The following is a 17,181-nucleotide window of genomic DNA, read 5'->3' on the forward strand; positions in this document are numbered from 1 at the left end:
TTTTTTTTTTTAAATCACAGTTTTATTCTTTTCCTTTTCAATAAATTTATTTATTTTCTTTATTTATTTTTGGCTACATTGGGTCTTCGTTGCTACGCAGGGGCTTTTCTCTAGTTGCAGAGAGCGGGGGATACTCTTCGTTGTGGTTTGCGGACTTCTCATTGCCGTGGCTTCTCTTGTTGCAGAGCATGGGCTCTAGGGGCGCAGGCTTCAGTAGTTGTGGCTCACGGGCTTCAGCAGTTGTGGCTTGTGGGTTTCAGTAGTTGTGGCTCGCGGGCTCTAGAGCGCAGGCTCAGTAGTTGTGGTGCACGGGCTTAGTTGCTCAGAGGCATGTGGGATCTTCCTGGACCAGGGCTGGAACCCGTGTCCCCGGCATTGGCAGGCGGATTCTTAACCACTGCGCCACCAGAGGTCTGGCACGCTGCTTCGGCTCTCTGATTCAGGCAGGAGGAAGACAGGAGCAATGGCCCTGAGGCAGGAGGAGCCGTCTGTTTTGATGAGCCAGAAGACAGCAACCCTGATGGATGAAGGAGAGAGTTGGTCCAACCGGCAGGTGACAGGAGAAGAGCCATATCACTCAAGGCCTCATCGGCAGGAGAGCGCATCCCAAGTATCCTTGGGTGCACTAAAGGGTTTTAAGCAGAGAAGTGAATTAATTAGACATAGTTTTAAAAGCTCACTGTGGGGAATTCCCTGGTGGACCAGTGGTTAGGACTCTGTGCTTTCACTGCCTAGGGCCCGGGTAGGGGAACTAAGATCCTGCAAGCCGAGCTACTCAGCCAACAAAAAGGAAAAGAAAAAAAATGTGGTGAAAAGCTCACGGGACAACAACATAGGAAAGGACTGGAAGCAGCAGTTAGGAAGCTGCTGTGGTGGTTCCCTGTCTCCCCCTTAGCTTTGCATCCACGTCATGTAAATAACTGTGCTTGTCTTCACGCAGTCTGACGCCTGTATTCCTCACTATAGATGACCAGGTTGGATGCTTCCTTCTTAGTTCCCAGTCTGACAAAGAAATCACAGATGTCTGTGCCCTGGAGTGGAATCTTCTATTTGCTGGCTAATATGGCCTTTGGTTCACTTACTGAAACCAAGATGGGTAAGACAGTCAAGCCTCAAGAAATTCACATGACTGGGAAGAGAGATCCTTAAGCCAATGAACAGTAAGTACGGTGGTACCAGCAATGCTAATATAAATCTGAAGTATTATGAGAGCATGAGCACATGTAGCTAACCTGCCAGGGGTGAGACTTCACTTGCAAATCTAAATACTGTTGCTGGATTGATCATTTGGTTTAGGATTCTAAAAACAATTCTTCTCTCGAGATGATCTCATGCCGACTTTGTCAATTAACAGATATAAATGTATACGATTATTTGACTTGGTGTGTAAATAACTTGCGTAGGTCGTGTGTCCATTCTCTTGGTGACGCCGTTCTTGGTTCTTGAAGAGACAAGAAAAAGGCAAGTGCTGTGAGTCAGCAAGTCTCCATCATGTTTATTTAAAGCTGAAAACTTGAAGTTGGGAAAAAAGTTGAGTAAGGCAGACACATTTGCTTCCTCTTCTTTTTTTAATTTTTGCGGTACGCGGGCCTCTCACTGTTGCGGCCTCTCCTGTTGCGGAGCACAGGCTTCAGACGCGCAGGCCCAGCGGCCATGGCTCAAGGGCCCAGCTGCTCCACGGCATGTGGCATCTTCCCGGACCGGGGCACGAACCTGTGTCCCCTGCATTGGCAGGCGGACTCCCAACCACTGCACCACCAGAGAAGCCCTGCTTCCTCTTTTAAAAAATGGAAATGACAAGCTCTTGCAACTTCATACTCAGCCTGACACGATGTATTTGTGTTTTTGTTGCTATTGTATAAGACAAATTGGGTGAGCCTTCTGATGTTAAAATTAACTCACTTTTTTTTCAATTTATTTATTCACTGGTATACTTAGGCTTAAAATTAATTTCTTGCCTCTTTTTCTCCCCTTACAACTTTGTGTGAAACATGTTCAAATGACATTAAGGCTACGAACAAAACACTGAGATTAAACGTCATTTCCTCAGTGAAAATTACCTTCTTTGACATGGTAATCTTTCATTTTTATGATGTCTCTAAGTATAGATTCAAAACTCTCTAGGCTTGTATTAAGATTTTATTGTATAGGGCTTCCCTGGTGGTGCAGTGGTTAAGAATCCGTCTGCCAATGCAGGGGACACGGGTTCCCTGTTCTGGGAAGATCCCACATGCCCCCAAGCAACTAAGCCTGTGTGCCACAACTACTGAAGCCTGCGCGCCTAGAGCCCGTGCTCCGCAACAAGAGAAGCCACTGCAATGGGAAGCCTGTGCATCACAACAAAGAGTAGCCCCCACTCGCCGCAACTAGAGAAAGCCTGCACACAGCAATGAAGACCCAACGCAGCCAAAATAAATAAATAAATATTTTTAAAAAAGTACTTCCTTATAAAAAAAAAAAGATGTTATTGTATAGCTATTTTGTCCTGGGATGACTGACACAAAATCTTATGGTGGTGGAAATCAACTTTTATGCTGAGACCATTTATTTCTGCTCATGATCAAGGGAAAGGCTGTATGTTACAATCTCTAGGAAGGAGGGATATTTCCAGTGCTCTGAATAGGGAACAGAAGACATGGAAGTTTCTTTAACACAAGGATTTGCACCCATGTTCCCATGAATAACAGTGCAGTACAGCTGCTGGATGGCAGATCAGTCCAGAAGTTCGCCATACAGGGTTGGTATCACCATGCCGACTGATTCATTTTCAGAATGTTGCTCCAATGTCTCAGACACAAGCCCAAACATCTCTTAAGCTGCTTTTTCCCTCCAAGTGACCAAACTAAAGGAAAATAAAATGACAGTTTTCATCAGCTCATTTTTTAGCCTGATTTATACCGTCCTTAGCAACCAGAGTACCTATATTAGGGTACATTGCAATGGTTGTCGTAACTTTGAAGAAACCAAATCTCTGAGCTTTTCAAGAAATGTGTGCCAATAGTTTGATGGTTAAAAGCATTAAAACCTAAAACTGAGAGGCAAAATACATCATCTCTCACTATCACCTTTTTGAGTCAGACAGTTGACAGTGTATAGAGTTAAAATGGTAATAATAACTAGACACTACTTTGTGCCATGTGTTAAGACTTCTAAACATATTTCATTTAATTTGCAACCATAAACGATGTTGCAGGAAAGAGTGGGGTGCGAGAGGATGGTCGCATCCCAAGTCATGTCTGAGTCCCTGGGATGGCCGCCAAGTGTGGGTTCTTGGCTTTGTGCAGGCAAGAATTCAAAAGCAAGACATAATAAAGTGAAAGAAGGTTTATTCAGGGAGATACACACTCCATAGACAGAGTGTGGGCCATCTTGCTAGGCAAGAGGCTGGGGACTACGTTTTGATGTTAAGCATGTTTTTGCTTCACTGATACTAAAAGCTATTATTAATTCTTTAGTTTAGCACAGTGTCTATAATATAGGAAGCATTCAATGTATTCATTTATTCAAACAAGTATTCATGAATGATTGCCTTGAAAGTGTCTTTCAACTGATAGTTCTTCTGATATGGCTATTTAAATGTCTCTAAAGTAAAAAGCAAATTTGGAGAAGCACTATAGCAAGATGAACGTTCCCCTTCCTGCTCTTAGAGGCTTACACATTTATATGACATTAGGAAAGTAAATCACGGGAGGCAGCTGTGGTGCAGTGGAAAGAACCAGAAACACTAGCTTTGAATGCCCCACCTACCTCCTGCTCTAGAGTCCTAGCCAGCAGCTGATTTGGACACAGGAGAGTGCGACAAGAGCATGTCCCCCTCCCCGCCAGGAAGATGTAGACAGATACTAGGGTCACATTCCAGTGGACTGAGGTTGAGGGCAGAGTTGCAGACCCAGATGGTCATGTGGGTGTCTGTGCAGATGTGACTCAGGACAGCCAGGTGTTCGGAGCTCACCACAGACACACCAGGTGCAAGCTGGGGAGGACCAAGGCTGCCAGGGTATTCCGTGCTCTGAAAAGACTTAGATCCATTTCTCTCTGAACCTGGGCAGCTAAACTGGTAAAGTTCAAACTCCTTAGCTTGACACCAAAGTGCTCTCAGGATCTCACTCTAGCAGAACTTACTTCTCACCACCTTCAGACGTGTGCTCTCTGTCACAACTGAACAGCTAATCTATGGCTCTGGAAAATGCCCAGTATTTTCCTAGGGCTGTGCCTAGCCCCTGCTATTCCTACTACCTGGGACACCCCATCTCTACCCACTTCCCAGGACTTGTCCAAATCTTCCTCACCTCCTTCAGAACCCAGCGCCAAAAGCATCCCCTCCAGAGGACACTCCCTGACCCTCCCCTTCACTCCGGACCCAAGTCAGACATTAACTGACTGTCCTCAGAAAGCTCACGACACTTCGTATTTCACATTTGCCTCTTGCTACTTTGACTTATTTGTATCTGTGGCTTAATCTCCTTTACTAAAATTGAAGCCCTCGGGAGAGGATTTACATCTTGAACATTTTCGTACTCACCCCAGTAACTGGGCTCAGTGCTTTAAATGAAGCCATTACCCAATAAACACGTATTGAGTTGATTGCTCTCTATATTGCTGCCTTGCCTGTTATGCTGAGTGAATAAATAATCATAATTTAATGCTTCATTATAGGGACACAATTTATTGGAGAAGAATAACAAAAGTGGAGAAAGCAGACCATTACTACGAAGTATAAATGGTGACATGTGTGTGTTTAAATTGATACAAAAATATGTCCCCAAATAATATTGCTCTTAGTGAAAGGTAACAATATATCTATTTATTATTAACTACACAGCACAGATTTTCTGACAATCTCAAAGGAATACGAGGAATGAGGGGAACAGAGGGCTTGAAGACAATAGTTTCAGACTTCCCCTGGGAGTGAGCGTGCTGAGAAGCAAGAAAGCCTGATGCCCTCCTGCAGTGGGATTGTGTCGTTATTATCTATCTTATCATGAAATGCATTGTTTTGTGACTTCAGTCATTCCTGCTTTACTGAGAGCAAATGAGTGAGAGATTATGAGGAGGACTGCTGCCTACTTCATCCTCTCCTGGGGCCTCCACCAGCCACAATGGGGACTCTCCCTTCCCGCTGAGGCATTAGCCAACCAGCTCAGGCTGCTCTGACACGCTTCCTTCTTTCAAGGGAAACTCTAAGGCCAAGGGATGTTCCGGTGCAGGTCAGGAGGAATTCAGCATGTCATCAACCTAGCTAATCACGAGCTCTAACGAGTTGGTTGCATTTATCTGGTTTTTGTGTTTGGGATAAAGTATCTTGTTGGACTGCAAGACTGGTTTTCATTCTGGAAATGAACATTTAGTTCCCATCTGATGTGTTGTCAAAGTCCCCATGGCTGTTGCCCTCGGGAGTGATGCGTGCCCTTGAGAAGCTGTATCCTGCTGCACAGGTAATGCTGGCTCCCATAGCTACCAAAACTCCCAGAGGCTGAGAATGAGGAGCCTTCACACTGAAGCTAGAGAGAGACCAGGGCAGCGCTAGAAATTTTCAAGTCCCTTCAGGAGCTTACATTCTATGACTCAAACAACACAGCAGTGAAAGAGATTGTCTTTGGAAGGACCTGTGTCAGTTGGCCCTGGCTGACTGTGACGACCTTGAAGGAGAGGTGAACAGACCTTCATTACTTTACGTTAGGAAAACTTTGCCTTCTGAGTAAAGGCCAGGGATTCAAAGTATAAATGGAAACACAGGCAATTTAAATGAGATGATCTAAAGTATAAGTTTAACTGAATTAGGTAAATCAAATCATGTACTTTCATTCTAAAAGTCTATTTCCATTCAATCCAATTACTTTCCTCTATGACTTTGGCTTTAAATGGATGTCAGAAATGATTACTTTGGGTTCCTGCTCTCCCACTCCTGCCCCCTCAGCTTTCATGGTAAAGGTGCAGCGGTTAAGTGATTGCAGCTGATAAATGCAAGTGTCTCCCGTTCAACACAGGGCCAGACACTAGCTCTCATGAAAGTTATTAACCTTGCTTATGAATGGACATAAACATATGTGGCAAGATGGTGGTTTCACAGCTTCAACTGGCTCTGTGGACATAGATTTGCTCTAGACTAAAGTCCCAAATCAGTCAAATGTAAGCTAACTGCAAAAACATCACAGTTGTTACGTGTATTGGGCTTTATAGAGATAAAATTTATAGAGATTAAATTCTCTCAAGATTTGAGGTTAGAGATTTTATGAAGCACCTGGAAGCTTTGAAAAATACGATGCTCAGGCCCTACCTTACATAGAATCAGACTCTCTCCCATGATGTGGCCTGGGTGTTGTAATTCCTCAAAACTCCCTAAAGGACTCTAATAAGCAGTGAGAGTTGAACTTGATACAGTTCAAGCTGTAGCACAAAATGCAGACTGAAGAGGTGTTATGTGCAGAAAACAGAAAAAATAACAATTTAAGTTATTATTAACAGACTAACAGAATTAAGAGAACTAATCTCCTAATTAACTAAACTGACCTCTATCCTAGGCACTTCAAATAAATTCCTAAATGTCCAAGTTCCCAAGTGGCCATTTCGGGGACAAAAAGAGAGCTAAGCATTTTATTTGTGCAGACCATGTGATGTAGTACCATAGAGCAAAGGGACTTCTTAAGGTCACTTTTCTGAAGATAGCTTGGACTGAAAGACAGGGAAGCCTGGCAGGAAAGGAGGGGGGGCACTATTGACTCAAGGTGGTACCAGTAGCAGAGCTGCCCTGCTCCCTCATCACACACGGGAGGGGTGGGGCTTTCTGGGCCCGCATTTCGTGAAATTTCTTCACGAGTTCCCAGGGAAGAAATGGGCCTTTCCTTAGCCCTGCAGGAGTAAATTCTCTGAAGAGCTTAGTGAGGACTTTTACACCAAGAAGACATTATTCCTTTATCCAGCATCCTCCTTCCATTGTCTGCAGTGTCCAATAACCAGCAGGAATTAGAACACTTTATTGACATGACCAAGGCCGTCCCTTCACCTGGGATGACTCCACTTTTGGAAGCTCCCCTGTGTCCAGCTTGGTTATGGTCCTTGCTGAGAGCTTCATTAGCTTCCAGGAAAGGATTGAATCACACCCATAGCATTGAGCTGAACAGTTACTATTATTTTTTATTTCCGGGGAACTGTTTTTTAAAGTTAATCGTATTGCCACAACTATAAAACCAATTTTGAGAAATGATGGGATATCTGAAAGTTAACTAAAGTTAGTGATGTGCGTATAACATCTCATATTAGGACATTTTCCTGAGTAACTCAAACTTTACTACGTAGTCCTGCCAGATGGGAAATGGGCCCTATTCCTGCGCAAGGTCCAGAAGACGGTGGTTCTCAGACTCTAAGACACATTATAATCATCTGTTGGATTTGAATTTGCCTTTGAAAGCCACACTCCAGATGCCTCTAATGTAGTAGACAGTCCTCAGACCCCAAATGTGGGAGATGAGTACAGGGACCCTGTTTGTGTCTGTGCGTGTGTGTGTTTTTAATAAATTTTTATTTAACATAATTTATCTTTATTTATTTACGTTTTTGGCTGCGTTGGGTCTTCGTGGCTGCATGCAGGCTTTCTCTAGTTGTGGCGAGCGGGGGCTACTCTTCGTTGTGGTGCGCGGGCTTCTCATTGTGCTGGCTTCTCTTGTTGCAGAGCACAGGCTCTAGGTGTGCAGACTTCAATAGTTGTGGCGCTGGGCTCAGTAGTTGTGGCTTGTGGGCTCTAGAGCACAGGCTCAACAGTTGTGGAGCACGGGTTTAGTTGCTCTGCAGCTTGTGGGATCTTCCCAGACCAGGGATCGAACCTGTGTCCCCTGCATTGGCAGGCGGATTCTTAACCACCGTACCACCAGGGAACTCCCTTTTTGTGTGTTTTGAACACAGGACAATGACCACAGTATCAGTTACCTCTGACAATGGTCTCCTGAAAATGGATAGGATTCTCTTAATCAGGGATGTGTTTCTGAGGCATTACAGCCCAGCATAAGCCTCTAAAGAAAATAGTAAGAAAACCATTACCTTTAACTGAGGAATACCCATGAGGCCCTTTCATCACCACTGTAAATTCCTTTCTCTATGTTCCAACTCCTTGCCTTCCCCCAAACAAGGATTCTACGTCAACCTCCTGGGTTATATGATAGGGAGGTGTAGCAATATCTTGTGCTGTTACCATTTGGATCTCTAACTGTTTCATTAACTTACATATGGGTCTGGGCTTCCCTGGTGGCGCAGTGGTTGAGAGTCCACCTGCCGAAGCAGGGGACACGGGTTCGTGCCCCGGTCTGGAAGATCCCACGTGCCACGGAGCGGCTGGGCCCGTGAGTCATGGCCGCTGAGCCTGTGCGTCTGGAGCCTGTGCTCCGCAACGGGAGAGGCCATAACGGTGAGAGGCCCACGTACTGCAAAAAAAAACAACAACAAAAACCCTGGCTCTACATATGGGTCACAAGCATATTGGTTAGACATTTTATAATTTGCATTTTAAAAACGTGTCTACACATAAACCAGTTTAACTTACTGGAGATTATTATTTTTACTGTTGTTATTATCATGATTTACTTTAAATGTTGGTTTTATGAAGAAAAGAGGAGTGCCGTTTTTGGTGGCTTGAACATAAGGACACTAATATAAATATTTGTGGATTGATTGCTTGTCAAGTAAGAGATTTGACTAATGTTTCACCTGACATCTGAAGAAACTTGATAGAGACCAGCAGACTACAGATGAAGTTTGGGACCCGATTGTAGAGAACGTCAGAGAGGTGAAGAAAAAATAGTGCTGGTGAAAAAAAGGTTCATAAGGGAAACAGTTATCTGTGACATAGACAGACACAAATGAGATGCCAAGGGTGTTCCATAAACAAAGAAGGCTGCTTTTCATAATGAAGAGGGAATAGAATGGGGTCGGTGAAAGCCACCCAAGGTCACTGGTAGGATAGGAGGAAGAACTCTTTTCTCAGCAGATCCCTGACCTGGGGGAAATAGGTTTGGAAAGATAAAGAAATAGAGAGAGAGTAGAGACAGAAACAGAGAAAGACAGAGACAGAGACAGAGAAGGATGGTAGATAAAATAAGCCTTCTCTAGAGATATAGCTAAATTTATTGAGCCCTTACTATGGAAACCAACAGTCTTATGATGCAGGAACTAATTCTGTCTGTACTTTAAGATAAGGCACAAAAAGTTTAAGTAATTTGCCCAAAGTCCCACTGAGCTGAGATCCTAATACACAAGGAAATCTGACTCTAGAAACTGTGCTTAATGACCCTGCTTTAGAACTGAAGGAAAGATAGCTCACAATATAGGAAGGCCCTACTTTATGTACATCTTACTGTACCTGGCTATGAAATTCATAATCATACCAAGGGCACAAATAAATGGAGAATTAGAAATAGTGATAGGCTGGTTTTTTAAAATGTTAGATTGATAGGATCTAGCAGCTAATAATCACATAAAACAAAGTAAAACAAGGTAAGAAGACTGCTTACCACATCCCAGTCATTTAAAATGAGAAGATATCTTAACCAGAAATTATGATGCTTTGTTAACCCAGCCATCACCAAGAGAATTAAAACTGGCCCAATCTCTGTACGCCTACATGTTCTCTATATTTACAACAAATGGATGTTAACTGACCTTGCTCTTTCATTCTAAATAAGTTATCCATGGCGGTTGCTTTATCTGATTTTTTTTTCCTTAACATTTTATTATAGAAGTTTTCCAACATCCAGCAAAATGGAAAATTTTCAGTGAACCCACAGTATACTCAGCACCTAGATTTCAGTGCTGATTTATCCAGCGTCTACCTTAGGAACAGTCTTCTTGATTGATATTCACGTCATCTCTGAGTTATCTCACCATGCCCAGCATGATGCTTGTTATTAGTTAAGTCATTTGGATGGGTGCTATCATCCACTATGCCTTAGGCAGGGATAAGTGATGAGCAACTGATCAAGGGAAGAATCCAGAGAAGCAGAAAGGAGTCCTTTGTATGCTGTGCATGTTATTACTGGTAGATTTTCCACACATAGCTGTGATCAACAATCACCTGACGATAAAAGTTTTGAAAAGATATCAAGGTTATAACACTTGTGTATCAAGCTAAGATTTCTTAGAATTCTTTCTCCCTTAATATCACTCTTTCCCTTGCTTTTCACCCATGTTGTTAATGGAATGGGATAGAATTCATACGATTCATAAAGGGATGGTTACTCTCACAGGCACTGGCCAAGTAATCCCAAATGCCCTTGAACTTCTGTTTCGACAATACTATCCCCTGTACCAGTCATTTGAACTTGGAGGCCACATTTATAGACACCTCAACCTTTCTCTCTTTAGAAAACCAACATCACCAACCTCACTGAAATACCTGGACATATAGCAAGGAAGACACACACCATGAACAACAGCTGTGAGAGCATTGCTTGCCCTTCAAAATGATTATTGGTTGGGTATAAATATGGATTGTTAAGGGTTGAACTGTGTCTCCCCCGAAAAGATGTGTTAAAGCCCTAACCCCCAGTATCTCAGAATATGTCTTATTTGAAAATAGGGGCTTTGTAGATATAAACAGTTAAGATGAAGAATTCCCTGGTTGTCCAGTGGTTAGGACTCCATGCTTCCACTGCAGAGGGCAAGGATTTGATCCCTGGTCAGGGAACTAAGATTCCGCACGCCACACAGTACGGCCAAAAAAAAAAAAGAAAAAAAAAAGGTGGCAGTAAACAGTTAAGATAAGGTCATTAAAGTGAGCCCCAATCCAATATGGCGTCCTTGTAAAAAGGGAAAATTTGGACATAGACAGACATGCAGACAGGGAGAATGCTGTGTGAAGGAAGCGAGGCATCAGCAAACTACCTGAAGCTAGGAGAGAGGCATGGAACAGATTGTCCTCACAGCTCTCAGAAGGAACCAACCCTGCCAACACCTTGAACTTCTAACCTCCGGAACTGTAAGACGATATATTTCTCTTGAGCCACCCCGTTTGCAGTACTTTGTTAACGGTAGCAGGAACTCGGAGACGATTGCCTTTGAAGATACGGTATACAAGGCTAGAAGCAGTGGTGAGAAAAATAATTGATTAGAGAAAATCTAATTATACAAATTTCCTTCCAACTGATATACCAGCATTCTGAAGATCTCCTTTAACAGGTAAAATGTTTAAAAATATATTTTAAAGTGAGTTTTAGAGACCATATCTGATCATTGTTTTGTTACCACTTTGGCATTTGATTTCGGCTTATTTCTGTCTTATTGGAACATGTGAATGTCCAATGTTTTTCATGCGGATAAAAGAGTAAGTCCCACAAAATACAAGTATGTAATAGGTGAGTAGATCTGGGTAAGAAATTCTGCATTCTTTCTTGTCAACTCAACAATGTCAGTATTCTGTTCTTCTTACAGCATATGCTTAGGAAAGTAGAAAGTAAGAGCGTAGATATATTTTTAATACATAATTCTTCACCAAAATTTTCAGAGGATAGTAGAATTTAATTTCCATTTTTTCCCTACCCCTAGCCTAGAAATCAAGTAAAAGGGAGCAATTCCAATTCTCCCAAACTGCAATGTCCAATTCTTCAGAACTAGAAGGCCTCCTGGATTTTCATCACTGCCAACTCTTTCAGAGGAATCACAGTCCCTCAAGGATGGCCCGATACTTTGGGTTCTTATTCCTTTCACCAAAACTAATTGCTGCACAGACTCCTTCCTTCTAATTCCTGTATGCCCCAGCCCTCAAATACTGGAAATTCACTAAAGTCATCCAGTTGGTGAAACAGGAAGTGGCTCTAACTCCATGGGGATCCTAAGACGGCCAGATTTTTGACTGTGGCCCAGCCAGCAGAGAAGCAGGTCACTGCCAGTGCTGGTGTTCTGGCCACCATCACAGTGAGGACACATCCTAGGGATGGTCAGAGCCTCTGGTCCTCAGAGCCAAGACTACATCACACGCTTATAGGGAGCCCTTCCTCACCAAATGGATGTAAAATGGGTCAGAATTCACTGAGCTTCTGTTGACTTTTCTATAACAGTAAAGATAATTCCAGTAATTATTTACCTTTACTTATGTCTTTCTTGAGTGGATATAAAAGTATATTCCATTTATGTGTATGTATATATACACATATTCTTTTTTTTTCTTGCCACAACCGCACAGCTTGCAGGATCTTAGTTCCCCGACCAGGTGTCAAACTCGGGCCCCGGCAGTGAAAACACTGAGTCTTAACCGCTGGACCGCCAGGGAATTCACACACATGCTCTACCTTTAAAAATTAGTTGAACATTTTGCTTTTGATTTCCATGTGATTGTTATCAATAGGTTAATATATAGTTATTAAGCCATGTATGCAGCACAGGGCTAGGCATTGGTAAGGAATCTAAAAGAAGAATAAGGAACGATCTCTGCCCTAAAGGTAACTTTAATTAGTTGAAATTAGTTAATTTAAAGTTAATTAATTGGATTCACTGAATAAACAAACCTAAGGCTCCTATCACACTTGAAGTACAATTATTGCCAAAATCTATGGTAAGTACTGTATAGAAGTATTTAGCTGCAAGTATAATATGAGGCAAAGGAAAGAAGTTGGCTTGACTCCAACAGCCAGTATACGTTCTCTCAAGGACATGGATGTGAGCTGCTTTAAAAGAGAAAATTACAGGGCTTCCCTGGTGGCGCAGTGGTTGAGAGTCCGCCTGCCGATGCAGGGAACACGGGTTCGTGCCCCGCTCCAGGAAGATCCCACATGCCGCGGAGTAGCTGGGCCCGTGAGCCATGGCCGCTGAGCCTGCGCGTCCGGAGCCTTTGCTCTGCAACGGGAGAGGCCACAACAGTGAGAGGCCCGCGTACCGCAAAAAAAAAAAAAAAAAAAAAAAAGAAAGAAAATTACAAAGGTAGGCTGAGGGGTGGGGTCTGACGTATTAGATTGTGCAGAACACAGAACAAACAAAGCCATGAAAATGGGACTAGGCATGATCTGGGTTGGGGGAATTAATGCATCTGATCCAAGAAGGCTGTAGATCTGAATGAAGGCAAGAGGGAACAGGTACCTCCCCAACACGTGTTTTTCTCTCTTCCTTTTATTCTTTGTGTTCCTTCTTTCCAATATTGATTGAAAGCCTGTTAGGTACCTGGCGCTCTTCTAGGTACCGAGGGGAGGAGACAACACCTACTGATACGCAGGCCACATTGCAGTCAGGTAGACACAAAGGAACGGTTGGGGGGACATGTGGGACAAAGTTCTGGAATCTCAAAGAAAACTAAGAAAGAGAAATGATTTGGAATTGGCAGTAAGGATCGAGAAGCAGTTACTCCATCTTCAGGCCCAGGGGTATACAAGATGTGGGAGAAACCACCCCAACTTGGGAGGGACGCACAAGAATCTATGTCCTGAGGGGAAAGTAAAGTTTCAGTTAGATCTAGAAGATGCATATCCTGAAAAGAGGTCAAAGATACAAGGTGTGCAAGGTGTTTTGTTGATGAAAGACAATGATTTATATAAAGCACCAAGTAGGAGTGCTTAGAAGCATGGAAGGGTAAGAGGTTGGGTCAACCTCAATGTGTTGGACCAAAGAGGAAAATAAAACTCCGTGTGTGTGTGTGTGTGTGTGTCTGTGTGTGTGTGTGTGTGTGTGTGTGTGTGTGTTCACTAGTCAGTTCAAAGTTGGCTTAGGTAAAAGAAATCTCATTTGTGGTTGACTTGTATTCCTTAAATGTGTCTTTTGCTTATTATCCTTCAGTAGAAGGATTGGCTCTGTCTCCCTTCAATATTCACCATCATCATATCTGCCAACAATAAAGGCCCCATTCTGAATTCCTTCAGTCCTGCTAGAATAAAATTCTCTCTCCTATTTGGAAATCCCCTCAGACTCTGGAAGCTTTCCTGCATCCATAAAAAATCTCCACCCAAGATACATCTTTAGGACCAGCTCTAGCCAAGAGACATACTACCTCACAAGACTGGAAGCAAGTTCCAAAACCTTCGAGTCCTCTCCTCACTGGCTCCACCAAACTTTTTATTTTCTGGTGCTTCTGGATTGCTGAGAATGGGAAATTACTTGGCAAAAGTTACAATACATCACCAGAACAGAACTACTGCTCCATATACCGAACTTTCAAACCACTCTTCTACTTGACAATAAACTGAGGCTTGTACTGAGTAACCTAAAAACCAAATGAGTCCATCCTTTTCAGGCTATCATATGCCCTTATCTTATTTGGTCCTCACAAGAATCCAGTGAAATAGACAGATATAGAAACTGAGGCCAGAGAGTTAAGTCACTTGCTCATATTCACATCCATCATAGGTGATTCACGGTAAAGTTAATGAAGGTTAAACATCAGGACCCTCCTCTTGTGTGGTCTCCTTCGAAGATGCTGAAAGGGAAAAAGGCCTGCCAATGTGTTTACACTGTCATAAGTTTCTGTAAAATCTGTAAGAATGAGACATATAGTCATACTTGGTGATTAAATCACAATTATAAAAATCACTGTTTCTTTCCCCTCCATCAGATTTCTCTTCATGTTGGATGGCTTTGAGCACTTTAGAATCCAGCTAAGGAAAATTGAGTTGGGATAGATATATATATATATATATATATATATATATATAGTGTAAGTTGTTTTATTTTGTTTTTTTGTGGTACGCGGGCCTCTCACTGCTGTGGCCTCTCCCGTTGTGGAGCACAGGTTCTGGACGCGCAGGCTCAGTGGCCATGGCTCACGGGCCTAGCCGCTCCGCGGCATGTGGGATCTTCCCGGACCGGGGCACGAACCCGTGTCCCCTGCATCGGCAGGCGGACTCTCAACCACTGTGCCACCAGGGAAGCCCCTATAGTGTAAGTTTTATAGGATCCATTTATGTGGTCCAAAGTCACTCATGTGTATAGTAACATGAGTGCCCCTCTGATGTAGGACTGGCTTTGAGGCATGTCCTCTCCAACCACCTATACACACACACACAAACACACATACACCGCGTGTGCCAAATCCTCCAGCTCCTGTAAAAAGAGTGTAACCTATACAGAAAGAGGGTATAGCACTGGAAATAAGTGGGTACGAGTATGAAACAAATTTTCATATATAAAGAGTGGATTACTCCATTCTTTATAGAAAATAGTACAAAATTGTTATTTTCTGAAGAAGCAGTTGAAGATCATGCAGCCAAGAAATGTGAAAAAAGGAATATTATAGAGCTGTGTCAGGCTAATAAAAATATTGTGTTGTTTTTACAGAGTTTTGTAATATATATGGCATTTGCCAGTTTTTTTAAATTTGTAATCCTTAGTATTTCTTTTCTCATTATAAATAGATATTCACTTTTGTACCTAATTTTTTATTTCTAATCTGTATTCTTTTTCTTAAAGAGCTTTTGTCAAATTGTATAGGCCCTCAAAATACTTGCAAAGAAACTAAATACTTTAACAAGTCAGGCTAACCTTGCAGCCTCTCAGATCTACTGGGCCTACACATACAGTGTCAGAATCAGAAGTTACAGTGGAGAATCTGACCAGTGGTAATTTCTACTAAGAGTAGGTCTTTTTTTTTTTTTTTTTCCTCTTAATGACTTATCCATGTTGAACATTTTGATGCCATGAAAACATTGAGAAATTCCCCTTTCCCCACCCCCAAACCTCCACTCCAGTAGTTTTCCTTTTCACACATACCTCTTCATTTCCTGATTCTGGTCTGGGCTTGAAGCAAAGGTACCTGAATCCAGCCAGAAAAGCTATTATTACGATCGTTTTGGCCTAACAGGGGCAGGAAATACCAATAACCTTATGTGAGCTATTCCTCAATGAAGAGCCAACCTGAATGCATAATGTGAGGTCCTTGCATAATTCAGATGATGCTTAGATAAGGTCCGGACAACTGGAAACACCTTTCCTTCTAATCCTTGGAGGCCACTGGGTAGGTAGGGCTCCCCCACAATGAAATGCTGAAATAAGACACTGTAATAACATTTTTTTTTTAATGCAAGCCCCTGAGAAACAACAAATAACTTTTCTGTTGGGAATATTGTTCCAAATACTAACTTAACTGTCAAACAGATAGAAAGAAAACATAAGATTGCCAACAAAACCACAGAAGATGAGGTCTTATTCCTTGAGAAGAAAGGATTATTCAAGTCACTGTTCAGTCCTTGCACCATCATATATGTTCACTTCAGTCAGACCCCAAGGTAAAACAAAACGGAGTTCCTTTCCCTGGTGCTTTGTAAGGAAGAAATAAAGAAAAGGAGAGAGAGAGAGTAAGAGAGAGAGCTTCTCGAGGCAGACTGCCTGATCCTCCCGCAAAGACCATAAGCCAATTTATAAAACACGTCAAGCACATACAGCATCCGATGATATTCTATGTCACCTACAAATCGGCACCTGCCATCGGCACTTGCCATCTACCTCTACAAGGATTAAGTTATAAGCATCTGCAGCTGCTGACCTTCACCACCCCCGAGGCACTCTGTGCTCTGGGAAAAACTGACAGAACAGGTCTTCAGATCGTTAGATATTTTCAGAAGAAGACTTTATGAGCCAATTCTTGCATCTCCTCGTATCTAGAAAAGCACTAAAATCCTTCATGGTGACGTCTGCTCCTCGTGACTAACACTAACCTTCTGCAAAAAAATATGTGTTTGATTGCATGTACTCCCCTTCACCAAAGTCACATCTATACTGACCTTCCCCTCTACCTCTTTGGAGCAATTTCTCAGAACTATCTGAAATGCTATCTCCCAGGCTATAGTCCTCATTTTGCCTCAAATAAAACTTAACTCACCATTCTCATGCTGTAAAATTTTTTTCAGTCGACATGTGCATCTTTCTTTCAGTGAAACATGATACTAACAAACTGATGTTACCAATATCTGGGTTATAAAGTTTGATACTGAATCCTCCTCTTCAAGTGTACATGAAATCCCTAAACTTGGGTGTTTATGATAATCACTCTCTTGCTTCCACCTTGGGCACTTTTGAAATTGTTATTGTTTTGCAGTCATTGTTTTGCAGTCCTGTTTACTGTGCTGGGAATAGCATTCAAAAGAAACAAAAAAGAAACAAACATTTCAGCATTTGTATTGCCTTGCTGTGACCTGCCTGATGAGTCACCCTTGGTCTACCACCCCATGGTTTCCCAGCACTGCCACAAGGCTGTTTTTCCCCAATAATTGGAGAACCCTG

At 42.5% G+C, this 17,181-nt stretch overlaps 1 long non-coding RNA gene across 1 annotated transcript; it reads right to left on the bottom strand.

Annotated features, from left to right (window-relative positions):
* Positions 1-317: 317 nt before the first annotated feature.
* On the bottom strand, positions 318-16,911 carry LOC113608928 (uncharacterized). Its single transcript, XR_003428458.1, has 3 exons — positions 16,781-16,911; positions 10,954-11,063; positions 318-625 (listed from the first exon to the last, which is right to left on the bottom strand). It is a non-coding gene; the product is annotated as an uncharacterized LOC113608928 (long non-coding RNA).
* Positions 16,912-17,181: the final 270 nt, after the last annotated feature.

This window comes from Aethalodelphis obliquidens, unplaced genomic scaffold (assembly GCF_003676395.1).
Source record: "Aethalodelphis obliquidens isolate GAN/ISIS:26980383/991018 unplaced genomic scaffold, ASM367639v1 scaffold3, whole genome shotgun sequence".
Lineage (NCBI taxonomy): Eukaryota > Metazoa > Chordata > Mammalia > Artiodactyla > Delphinidae > Aethalodelphis > Aethalodelphis obliquidens.